Genomic DNA, 13,717 nt, shown 5'->3' on the forward strand with positions numbered 1-13,717 from the left:
ACATGTATTCAGACCATTTTTAGCTGGTGGGAAACGGAGAGAGATTGACCAGATCCTGTTTGAGGATGGGAGCGAGTTAGCTCTTCAGAGACTCAGACTGTGAATGAACGACAGCATTTCCTTGATAAAGACTGATGTTATATTATCACCTCTCACTTGGCCCGCTGCCCTTTTATCGTGTGTGTGTGTGTGTTTATCCCCTTTCCTCATGCCAACAGATGGCCTTTACTATCCTGTCTGAGATCCTTTCTTTTTTCCTTTTGTTATGTCGGTATGGGAGCATTTGTGGGGAGTGTGTGTGCGTGTGTGTGTGTGTGTGTGTGTGTGTGTGTGTGTAGACATACGTATGTGTGTTTTAGAAGGAGTTGCTATGCAACACTCCAGGGCCTATCTGCATCCTCTTTGAGCTGCGTCCCATTTCCGTCAGACGACTCAAAAATAACCGGGGCCCTCTGCTCCCCTGCATGTTGTTGCTTCCTCTTTGCACGCCATGACATCGATCAAGAGTGTTCCAGCGCTTCCCTATCTCTTCCTGTGACAGACAACTTCGAGAAACTAGCCAAAACACACACATAGGCATACACGCACATGCACGCGAACACACACAGGCACACCCACACATATCGACCTACACACACACACACACACACACACGGAACATACCGAATGCACATGCACACTTACACCCAATCCCTAAACACACATTTTGACACACACTCAGATATACACATGTGCACGCAGCCACACATACACACGCCCACAAACAGAATTCATGACCCACACATTCAGCCATATACTCACACATGCACTGCACACACACCTTGTTCATGTCCCATGTTTTCCTGCTTGTTTCCTAGTAATGTGGTTTGTGGGATGGCTCTAACGGTGAGAATTGAGCCCAAGTGACTGGTGCACCTGTCCCATGCAAGCATCTGAGATAGAGAGTAAACAGCTTCCTCCATCTACCTGGGATGTTCTTGTTTGCTTTCGATAGCAACCGACTGGAGCGCTTCAGTCGCACCAAAGCTAAAACTATTCCCGACACAAATATATCACACACTCAAGACTTGCCATTTAAAGCAGATAAATATACTCTGAATTGTGTCTGTGCATATGTGTGTGTGTGTGTGTGTGTGTGTGTGTGTGTGTGTGTGTGTGTGTGTGTGTGTGTGTGTGTGTGTGAATGTGTGCATGTGTTTTTCTTTTTATCCATGTTGCATTTCCTACTCGAAAAACGAGTGAACAAAAGTTTGTGACGTGGATATCTCAATTTAATCCCTCCAATCCATGCGTGGTCAGACAGACAGCCATGGAAGACTCCATATTCTGTCCAGTGTTCCCTGGTTCGAGTCCCATTGGGAAGAAGCTTAGAGGAAGCCCAGAAAGAAACCATGCCAGAGACTGTAGCCCTGAGCTCAAACAATTTGAAACCACAACTTCTGTCCGGCTGTCTGATATTTAATTACTACTTCCCTATTTTCAGTCAAGAATGGTTAATACTCTACCTGGCTCCCTCATCAACCACAGGTCAATTTATAGAAATATGATCAACTGACATGCATACTTTCTGCTGTTTTGCATCCCTGGGTTAGACTTGTTGATGTAGCGTTTGCATTGAGTTTGGAGCTTGCAATGATGCAGACCTATCTGTTTTCTTTGAAAGAATGATTGCGATATCTCAGTTTCTTTTTTTTGTGTGACTTTTTACAGTATGTCAAATACTGGAATAGTCAACAGGAGTACATGAACTCCTCCCCAAAAAATCTTTACCCCCATACCACGAAGCACTGTAATGATCTGTGCCGGGAATTTCACCTAGCTGGGCCTCTTCCCCCAAGATGGGAGTGTTTTCCTGGGGCTGATCGAAGGCCTCCCTCCCCTGGCTGATCACTGCCGACGGGGCTTCCAGCACTAGCCCGCTACACTTCACAGATATTTCCTGAGGAAAAGACATCACCCCAGGCTAGGCCAGGCTAAGTGTCTCTCTCTCTTTCTCTCTCTTCCTCTCTCTCTGTGTCTCTCTCTCTTTCTCTCTCTTCTCTCTCTGTGTCTCTTTCTCTCTCTCTCTCTCTCTGTCTCTTTCTCCTTCCCTCTCTTTCTCTCTCTCTCTTTCTCTGTTTCTCTCTTTGTCTCTTTCGCTCTATCGCTGTCTGAATCCCACAAACGCAAGTACCCTGGGTGGAAATAATTACAAATCAATATGTTTAATCGTTTTTACGATATGAAAATATTTGACGGTGGAAAAAAAGAAAAGAGAAAATCTATTCAAATGATCTACCGCTCTCAAACATTTAGGAGATGGGAAATGATGAAGTCATAAAAAAGTAAAAGTGCATGTTCAACACAAGGCCATTTATTTTTTAAGCTTTTCTCAACATGTTCTGTGGCGTTTATTGAAACAGGTGCCTAAAATGATTAGATATAGTATATTACAAACTGCAGCACTTCACCATTGAAAGTCATTTTGGCGAGTAGGTCCACGAATGGATTTCGATATACTGTAGTAGTTCTGAATGCTTCTTATTCATTTGGAAATAATTTAATGCAGACACACTTGAGGCAGTGGTAACTAAAAAACTTTACTTTTAGGCAATGACTCATTGGCCGTGGAGAAAAGGGGGGCAGGATTTTACATACAAGAGGCTGGGGAAAAGGATGGGGAGGTGGGGGGGAGTGCAGGAGATGGGGCTAGCCCTCTGCTGTGCCCCCTTAACAGTCCGTCCGTCCCCCCTCGAAACTTTGTCAAACGTCTTTGCAAGCTGCAGGGGAAAAGGAAGGACACGATGATGTGTTTTATGTGGGAAGGGGGTGACTGGGGAGGGGGGGGGGGTGGAGACAAGGGGGAGGGGGGCAGCCCTGAGGACTGATAGTAAAACAGGGAGGACATGTTAAACGTATTGATACCGTCGTGTCAGGAAATCCCTTTAACCTGATGTTGTCTCGCTCTCCCCTTTTTTAGCCTCCAAACCCATGGCAACATTGCAGATCAAGGTCCGTCTGTCTGTCTGTCAGCCTGTCTTTGTTCCTTGTGACCAATATGTTTTGTTGATCGGGTATTGGGAATATTGCGAATATTATTGCATTCCATTTCAATTGGACATGCATATATACATACATACATACAGGGACGTGCACACGCTATGGCTAAGGTTGCCCAGGCAACTGCCCATTTGCCCTCCTCGAGTCAAAGTGTCCCTCCGAGGAAAATAAATAAATAATAGTGAATTTAAACAGTTGCAGAATTTCATGTAGACCTAGATGTTTTAAATCGCCACCCGAAACATTTCATAAAGTAGCCTTATTCACTTCCAATCAATAAGCCTATGGGCAACGAGAGTGGAAGTCACAAGGGGGAGGGGGGTATGCCCCCTACTCTGTTTCCTCTGCAGTACTGCACGCGACTGCCACCTGAGCCTGCATTTTCTTGCACTTAAGAGACGGTCACGGTTGTTTTATTCTGTGTCGATAAAAACTACTTTGAAGTTGTCAGAAAAGGTGAGTTTTAAGTTGGAGAAATGTATAACAAACGAACAATCATCGTTAAGTTTTATGAAATCAATTAAAATCTTCATAAATCCAGGCTCAGTTTGCAACGTTTAGTCTAAATAATCAGACGGCTAGCTTGCCTACCAGACAACCAGCCCGTTATCACATTCGTAGGAAAACTAAGCTACATGTCTGCTGATGGGTAGTTTATAAAATGTTGTTTTAACAATAAGAATAAATGATGGAAGTAATGCATTACATTATTATCATTAGTAGGCAGGCTATTTTTTTTCTTATTTTTTATTGCGGGGGGGGGGGGGTGCCCTTTTTTCAGGCCAGAGCAACTGCGCTGTGCCTGCATACATACATACATACATACATACATACATACATACATACATACATACATACATACATACATACATACAGATAGACAGACAGACAGACAAACCGATCTACATACATATTCTACAGTAAAGAATTGTACAGAAGATAGACAGCTAAACAGTCAGGACCTCATGTACGTACATTTGCAAACGTAGCGTTCTTAGCGCAATGGCCAAACCGCAGATTGTGCACGCTGTGATACTTCAGTTTACGTCGTATTTACGAAACCTGCAGTTCATTGGGTTATCAGCTCCTTTCTCCGCCCACTATACCTTCAATTGCGAGCATTTAAACGCGCAATTGAATGGGCCTCTTTCTCTCTTTCTATCATGGATCAGCCACCAAAGTCAAAACACGAAAACAAAGATTTAGTGAAAACAAAATGGATGTGCTTGTTCATGAGGTAACAGCGAATTTAAATATTATACAAGGCCGGAATTCCACACCGACAAAAAAAAATGCTATCTGGACCGAAATGAAAAATTCCAGTAACTGTAATATTGCATGGCTACTTAATCTGTTACGCGTAATGATTTCGTGCAAACTCATCTGAAAAAGTGTGATCCTTTCTGCTGTTATTTCACCAGGAGGCATATGCGAGGGGAACCTGCGTGCATCCAGGTTTACACCTGCTATTACGTAAGAGGCGCAGAATTTTCACTCACACTTTCCCCTTGACCCTCCCGTTAATGCATATGCATGACACGGAAAAGCGCAATTTGCCATTTTCAGTTCCCGTGACAGGCAGTCTGCAATTTTACCTCAGTGCGGCATGTTTGTACATATATCGCTATGCTTTCACGTGCAAATTGCAAGACAAATACGCCCAAAGTGGGCTCAAAAAGCGTTAGTACATGAGGCCCTCAGTGAGGCGTGGCCAGCCAGGGGGCTAGAATGATGCCTAGCAATGCTCATCAGGGGCCAGAGGAAGTCAAGGTACATGGGTCTATTATGACTTGGTCTATCTCAGCCATGTCACACCATATCACTTAGTTTGAGGAATCACTCTATCTGCCCCCCCACCTCACCCCCAGCCTCCTCCAGCCTGTCGGGGCCATGATTTGTCGAGATGGGATCTCCCATTTGGATAATTGATTCGATCGAAGTGCAAACAAAATCTGGTTTTGATTCGTGTGATATGGGTCCTGATCGTACTTTGACTTATTTGGGGGAATTTCTTGTTGTGAACGCAACACAATGCTGTACAAATCGACCAAAAAATGAAAATGTTGACGTGAGTGTGTGTGTTTGTGCTGTTACAGGAACATGCCCGGAGGTGACCCACTCTTTTATGTATGTACTTCTGTTTCCTGCCTTAGACTAGCCACTAGGCCTATTCTGTTGATGGTTGCTGACTGTTAAAATTAAACCAGCTCTACATTCACTGAGTTATCACGACTTTCATATACATTCAAAGCCTATGCCCTACATACAAATTCACTGTACCACACTTCTCAAAACAGAGAGGCCTGACACCTTGATTTACATTTCAATGTTCAATGACACAAATGTGTCTAAACACATAGGCTAGTCTATATTGTGTACAGTGCATAACAAGCCCTCCCTACAGGAAGGGTTGGATGTCATCCGCTTTGACGGATAGGTTCCCATTGGTGTCCCACAGGTTACGGGGGGGGGGGGGGGGGGGGGGGGGGGGGGGTCGGGAGGGGCAATAGGGGAAGGACTCTCACCCCTCTCTCCATGTCCTGAGGGAGTGTCCTGAAGGGAACAGAGCTACAATGGAAGCAAGCCAGGTCTGGCTAACTAACTTGCTGGTTGACTGACAGGCTATCTGACTAAATGTCTTGATGGCTGGTTAGTTGTCTGACCGACTGACACCCTGACTTGCTGGCTGGCTTACTGGATGATTGATTGACTAACTGATTGTATGGCTGGGTGGTTGGCCTGCTGGCTGGCTGACTGGCTGACTACCTGCCTAGTTGGTTTGCTGTCTGACTGGTTGGCAGGTTTGATAACTAGTTGGCACACAGATTGATTGATCCCTTGACTGGCTGACTGACAAACTGGCTTGTCGGCTTGCTGGTCAGACTGGTTGGCCTGTTGGCTGGTCAGACTGGCTGGCCTGTTGACTGGCAGGCAGGCTGGCTGGCTGGCTGGCTGGCTGAAGTCCTGGCGTGGCATTTGCAGGAAGCCCAGAGAGAAGCAGCAGGGTGTGGGCCACTCTGTCCGCTAGGATCCGATTTCCACATTCTTCCTATCGCCACACCTAAATCCTTAATTGTCTGGCCACAGACAAAGTATTTTGTAGACCACACGACTACAGCAGCTAGCGTTTTGCCAGAGAGCTGTGTTTAAATTGGTTAGGGACCAGTTATACGGTTCCTAAGTTTTGTGCAGCATTGGAGTCTTTCTTGACAGAAAAGACAGAGAGAAATCTTTTCGGAATTTTCTTCTGGCAAAAGGAACTGAGAAAATAAATGGTGACAGTTTGGTTATTCAAATCACAATCATTGTGGAAAATAATACATGGTGGGAAAAATATATTATGATAACAGTTTCATTTTAGATTGTATTTCCTACTCGGGAATACAAATCTATGTAGGTATTTCTTTTGACAGTAAAGTTAATCAATTCCTTAAAATACCACCCTAAAACATGAGTATATAAAGTAAATAATGAATATGAATTAACTGAATTGATTAACTTGACTTAAATTGAGTGTTAGTAAATCGCAATTGTTTTAAAAGCAGAGCAAGGACAGTGAAGTAAGCACACACATTTAGGCTAATAACATCATTATTACTAAATCTATTTAAAACGAGCTCCGACATTTGAATTTACAACATGGAAAGTCTATAAAATCATAAAAAAGCGGTGGGAACATCATTTTCCTAGATGTCAGCCGTTCCACCTCACCCCCTTCCCCCCCCCCCCTCCTCTCTGATCAATAAAGGTCTATTTTCTCCAACGCACAAGGTTTCCCATTCAATACAACTGCCACAGGGTTTAAAAACACAGAAGCATGATCCATTTATTATTGGCTGTTACTATGATTTATCTGCTCAGATACCTGCCTTTGAGAACAGGTTCTCTTTATTTCCTGGGTATGCCCTTATTGACAGCCCATTGGTGGATGGCCAATTCATCATGTTGGGGCGGCTATGCACGATGCACGACTGCCTGTCTACCACAGTGCAGCATAAGAACCAAAAGCTTCATCTAAGTTTTCTCTTTGGTGTTGATGTCATGCAACGAGATCTACTTTGCATATTTATTTGCATAATGTACAATGCAGAAGTGTACACGTTGGAAGGGTATTATATACATGATATCTTAATGAAGATGTATTGTTCCTTTTACTAAATTTGCATGAATGAAAACAAATCTTAGGCTCTCCCAAGCTTATTGCCTGAGCAGATGGACTGGGCCTTGCCATGTCGAACAGAGATTTAGAAATTTTACTATGGGTAAAAATCCCTACGCTTGTCAATATCTCTTGTCTGTGCATAGGCGTGTGTGTGTGTGTGTCTGTATGTATGTGTGTGTGTGTGTGTGGTTTGCGTCTGAGGGAGACTGAGAGTCAATAAACCAGAATCATCTGTGCTCCCGGGGGATTATGAGGACATAGAATATCAGGTACAGAACAGCTCATTCTAGAAATATCTGTATCCGTTACATGTCATATCCTGTTTCAGAAGATATGACAGGAAAGACCAGTTGAAACTCCTCTGACTAAACAAAACCAGGCCTTTGCTTTTGTGTGGTCCCTCTGAAATTGAGGGCAAATAACCAAACACCTCTCTATTTTAGTTGTCAAATTACACATCCACATTACACATACTGTATATACTCTGGTGATTTCTTTAAGCCGCTCTTGCCAAACATGGCTGTTTTGCTGAATTCTTACCGATCCAGAGTTCAGGGAGAAATATGACTTGTCTGTTATGCCTCAAATGAATTTCGAAATGTCACTTTGATTTGTGTTGTGTGTACTGTATATGGGCAGACAGTAGGCTAGTGCATGAGTGTATGGATTTCTGTTTGTGTAGTATGCGTGTGCGATTGTGTGTGTATGTGTGTGTGTGTGTACCACCACAGTCTCATGAGGACTTCCTTGTAAGGTTGTTGGCTGCTATGGACCATATTTGACCACATTAACCGGAGGCCCCTTTTTAATGTGGTCAGCTACATGCCAAATTGTACATACAACCATACATCTGTCCATTGGGGTCTGCACAAAAATGGCTTAGAACTGTCCATAAATACCACACACGATTCTCCCTGTTGGTGTCCCTCCCAGTTCTCAATGACCTCATACTCTTTTCCACCTTTGGTTTGCTGTTAAATACCAATTGCATGTAAGCAGATTCATTGGTCACTTTAAATCCACGTTGTCATAAATAAAATAAAACTACAAAGAGGAATCTTATTTGGGAGAAGAAAAACGAGACAGTTGGATTTTTTAGGAGCATATTGATGAAGCTAGGTCGAAGCAAGGAGGCCAGTTGCCGCGTCTCTAAAACTTGCTCACCAACGCCGTTCTGGCCGGTCAGCGGAAAAGATAGGCGGCCATTTTGTCCGGATGATAAATGGGGTGGGCTGACAGGTCACTTCTCTCTCTCTCTTTCTCTCCACTCTTCCTCCCCATCCCCCCCTCTCCTTCTCCCCCCCCCCCCCTCCCCTTCTCAACCACCCCTCTCGAAAGCCACAATTTGTTCCCTCGGGCAGGGTGCGAGACGGATCTCTGGAGGTGACAGATTTATCGGTGTCTGCATGAGGTAAAACGCCTCAGCCCCCTGATAACGCCTCCAGGACCACTGCTGGGGGAGATTGAACCACCATTTATATCCAGTGGGGTCCCAGTAAAGGGCTCTGCTCCTATATATCTCCTTCAACAGGGACTAGCGTCTCAGAAATGGACTGGCAAGTCAAACCCTCTTTCACCTCCAAAGCATGAGGGAGAGAGAGACCGAGGGACAGAAAAAGATAGATAGATAGATGGATTGATGGAGAGAGAGAGAGAGAGAGTGAGAGAACGAGAGAGAGGCAATAAGACAATTACGTTTGTGCATTATCTGGCACTTGGCAGACAATACTTCCCAATTGGTCACATATTTTAGAATTTAAACAGTTGACTCCACAGCGTGTCTGCACTTCTCCCTTTCTGTGTCTTTTAACATCGCAGACCAGCATAAAGAACACATGGTGGAGATTGCCCTCCGCCTGGGCAAGCTGGAAGTCATTCCACCGGGCAGAACAGCCTCCCGCCCACTCGCAATAATATCAGTCTTGAGGTTTTGGTGACGGCTCTCGTCTGAGTTCACAGGTGTCCTCACCACAAAACCACCTCACACAGGGACCCTAATTAATCCAGGCCCGGGCTTCACCAGGAGGGGAGAGGCCTATGGGTGGTCCATTCATCGAGACAGGCACACATACACACTCATTCTCACCCACTCTCTTGCTTTCACTCTCTGTCTTCCTCTCGCACCGACATACACGGTGATACACAAACATACAAACAGTACACATATTCTCTCACCCCCAAAAAACACACGAACACACACACACACAGCTGCCCTGCTCTGAAAATATACAACCCCCTCCCCAAGCTGTCTGGGAGCAAGTCTCCCCCGAGTGACTGACGGACTGGCTGTCAAAGGGCTCCTTCTAGACCTGTTTAACCCACGAGTCCAAACTTCCATCAGCCCCAGAATGTATCTGGCCGACTGCCCTCCATTCCCATGTCAGTGTAAAGAACAACTAAATTGCTGGGGTCTAGCGGGAGGTTTTGAGTCAAGACGAAATAGATGATTTTGTTAGCGGTCTCCTTAATGGAAGAGGCATGTTCTTTAAAGCTGAGGAGTATTTCCAGAGCTCCAAAAGTGGTTTCCTTGCCAAACAGGAAAACAGAGCCATGAAGAGGAGGAAGAAATAGACTTGAATGATCCTTTACACAATACGCATCGATCCGGTCCAAAAACAACAGGGGCCCATTCACCCTTAATGACATGGTAGTGTCAAGAGTTGTGTTTAAGAATGCCTTTTAAATGCTTTGTTAGATAAAGCTATTGGATCTTGTCAGATCGAATGTGTGTGTGTGTGTGTGTGTTTATGTCTTTACAGTAAGACACACACAGGGGAATCAGGATGTTCAGGGTTAACAGGGGTTGCATTGCCGTCTAATGGGATAATGATTGGGTGCTCAGTTAGAGTGCCATTATATGCAATACAAACTGTATTTAGCCCACTCTCAGACACATACACACACATACATGATACTGAAGGTTTAGGTGTTTTTTATATGCAGATTATTCAAATGTAGTTGGCCTATAACAATACCTACAATAACGGACCAATAATTGAATGTGACTTGATGCAAAGACGAAATCTCACGGTAAATCCGATTGTTTCCAGAGGAAAATGCTTTTTTTGGTTTTTGCTTAATCTGAAAACAAACGTAGAAAAAAAAGAGTTATCATTTCCTTCGAGAAATTCCTGCACTCCAGAAAAGGAAGGCTCATAAATGCTTCTCCTCTCTGTCCCCAAACACCATCACAGTGTTAATGGTTAGGTCTTGTATTTGCCCTGCATCAGGATTTAGTTAGCAGACACAAAGCCTAAGTCTGGATGCCAAGGGATTTATACCCAAACTGTGTGTGTGTGTGTTTGTGTGTGTGTGTGTGTGTGTGTATTTGCATGTGTGTGTGTGCGGAGGGGGTGCACGGTCTCTTCTTCATCATCCCAGGCAGAGAGGTAGGTAAACACAAGTCGTTTAGCGGAGGACCTGGTCAAAGCTCTCAGAGTGTGTGTGCACACTGTCGGACTGATATCCACCTGGAGGCTTTATCTTGACAAAACAATGGTCTCTTAGCTCCGAGAACGCTCTCAGCCCACTTAAAAGCCATAAAGCACATCCCTCGACCCCGTCACCTGCCTAATTTATAGTCCGACCCTGTGCAATTAACCTTTATTACGCTTTACAGTTCAAGCAGCAGGAGAAAGAGAGAGAGAAGAGACCCACCGTGATTGAAAAGTATCACATCGATTGTGAAATATTCACGTTTTAATTAGACGGCGCTAGCTTGGCGGCGGAGCGGAGGTGTGTTGGAAGGGGGGGGGTTGTCCTTGACTAAAGGACTATCGAGGGGGATGTCTTAATGTTTGTGCTTTGAGGCCTGGTAGCCGAGCAGGCATTAGATGCTCTGTTGGCTGTTCGGAGTCATTAACATGGTGTTGGATGGGAGCGATGGAGGGGCATAGGAAGGTAAAAGGGTGGCTTGCGCGCTTCGTTGGCCCTCATTGGAAGATAGCAGTGAATGTGGTGACCAAGGGTCAGAGAGAGGCGACCAGATTAGTCCGTTATGAGTGACCGCTCTGTGACCATGGGCCGCACGGCTGGGGTCTCTTGTGTGCGTGTGGGTAGAGAGAGGAAGAGACTGTGTGTGTGTGTGTGTGTGTTTTAGGAGAGGGAGACAAGGAGAGGGTGAATTCTGCATGTTACGACTGACCGCGTGCTGACCTGGAGTCACTATGTGTGTGTGTGTGTGTGTGTGTGTGTGAGTCTGTGTCTGTGTTTGAGTACAGATATAGGAGACAAACTCAATCTGAAACAATTAACTCTTGTCGCCCCCATTCACCTGAAACAGGAAACAAACTAAAGGCATTGTAAAAATACCCTATGGAACCAGGCCTGTTAAAATCATTTGTATGTGGGAGTTGACCAGAATTAAATATATAAGATTATCTAGCCAAACAATTCTCACACCTACACATGCATCAAAGTTGCAATATATTTTCACAAGACTAAAATCCATACCTAAACATCTTTATTGGGATATGACCACTTGCAAGCTTTCAGCCTCTTTAGATTGACATGTAATTAATTTAGCAGGCACTTTTATCCAAAGCAACATACAAATAGTTATATTAATAAATAGCTACATATATTAAGTCAATTAAATTATTAGGACCAGAACTGCTTTAATAGTATTTCATCCATCATGGTCTGAACGGTCTAATCAAACACATCTAAACCAAACTTCCTCCCCAATGCATAGAGCAACACCTAAACTTAGCATGTCGAAATCTTCGCACACACACACACACACACGCCCTGAACAACAATACTAACATATCCACCTGACATTCCACTCACAGCTGTTATCACATTCACTCGTTTGCGCCTTGGCACATGAGAAACCTATCATTCACAGATCAAGCCTGTGCTCTGTTCGAGTGCCGACGTTGCCGGCCTAGCCTGGCGGAACGCTAGCAGCACTGTAAACACAGCTTTCTCAGACTTCTCTGGAGGGAGGAACTGCAGCGTACTCAAAAAAAGAGGTGTCTGAACTCATGGTCTCAAGTCTTGTTTTCACTTGGGCCCAAATCCCTCCACTCTTTGTTTAGATTGGTGGCATGCACACCTGACGGTGTTAGCAAGTACTATTGTTCCTCGCGGCTCTTGAAAATAGAAGCATATAGGAAGTAATGAACAATGACTGTAGCTTGACCCGCTAATGGATCCACCAGTTGCCTGAGTTTCTCTCTCTCTTTCTCCTCTCTGCCTCCGACTCTTTCTCGGCTCTACTCAGAGTCAGAAGAAAAACATATGGAGTTTAATGAAAGGAGGACATGACATGATTAGGCATTCCCTATGGCTCAGGACATACCTGTGTCGTGGACGGTAATGAGTGTGGAGGCGGGTAGGAGTTCTGGAATGTTCCGCCAGTAAACATGTGTGCCGCTACGTCCAAGAGATGATGCGCGATAAGCCCCCCTGTGTGACTCATGATTACCGTGGCACACATCCCTGTGCTTTCCCAGGACCAACTGTTTACACTAGCTCTCGCACAGTCTGCCTGTGTGTGTGTGTGAGAGTCTGATAAACCACTGATACAGCCCCCCCCTCTCTCTCTCCCTCTCTCTCCCTTTCTTTCCCTTCCTCGGACTGTTTCTCAGAGGTCAGTCGGTGAGACAGCTCTACCCACACTGTGCTATGTTGCACCTGACGTTATGCTTAACCTGACCTTACTGTGTCGGTCCCAACACAGAAAGTACCCCCACGGATCGTAAAAAATCTGCTCATGCAGAGTGTGTTTGTGTGTGTGAGCCTTTGTATGTTGAGTAATCCCCCATGTCTTTGATACCGGGTGTTAGTCCTTAGAGCTTATCAGTGTAAGTCCACTTATGGTTGATGGGGGTGGGGGGTATCCCTTGAGAGGAGGGGGGGGGAGGGCTTTGTTGACATCGAGTGAGTTGTGTCTATCTTCAGTGGAAGGTGCAACTCTGAGATTATTTTGGATCCGTCTCAAGTACAGAAAAACAGAAAGGGAGGAAGAGGAAAGAGAGAGAGAGAGAGACAGAGAGAGAGAGAGAGAGAGAGAGAGAGAGAGAGAGAGAGAGAGAGAGAAAGAGAGAGAGAGAGAGAGAGAGAGAGAGAGAGAGAGTGTGTCTGATTTCCTTGTTGGGAGGCCTGATGATTAGACTTTAATGATGTCGCTGGGTGAAGGTGTAGTTGTCAGGTCATTGTTACAAGGCCCACATGAAGACCCTTATCAGATCGTAAAACCGACTGGGAACAAGTGTACAGCAAGTATTTGTGGTAGCATGCCACCTATATTCCGAGTACCATGCCACACGCACACACCCATACACACACACACACACTCACACACCCACACACACACACACCTATGCAACCAAAACAAGCCCACCGAAATGCCTTGAGGTACAACAAGCTCTGGCAGATCCAATGGAAAAATATTATCATTACTGGCATTAATTTAACTACAATGTTATCATCATTTATGATGGCATCGGGTTACCCCATCCCCACATGCCCCCATGCCAGCCAACAACCACCTCCTGCCATCCCCTTGCC

This window comes from Hypomesus transpacificus, chromosome 16, assembly GCF_021917145.1.
Source record: "Hypomesus transpacificus isolate Combined female chromosome 16, fHypTra1, whole genome shotgun sequence".
Classification (NCBI taxonomy): Eukaryota; Metazoa; Chordata; class Actinopteri; order Osmeriformes; family Osmeridae; genus Hypomesus; species Hypomesus transpacificus.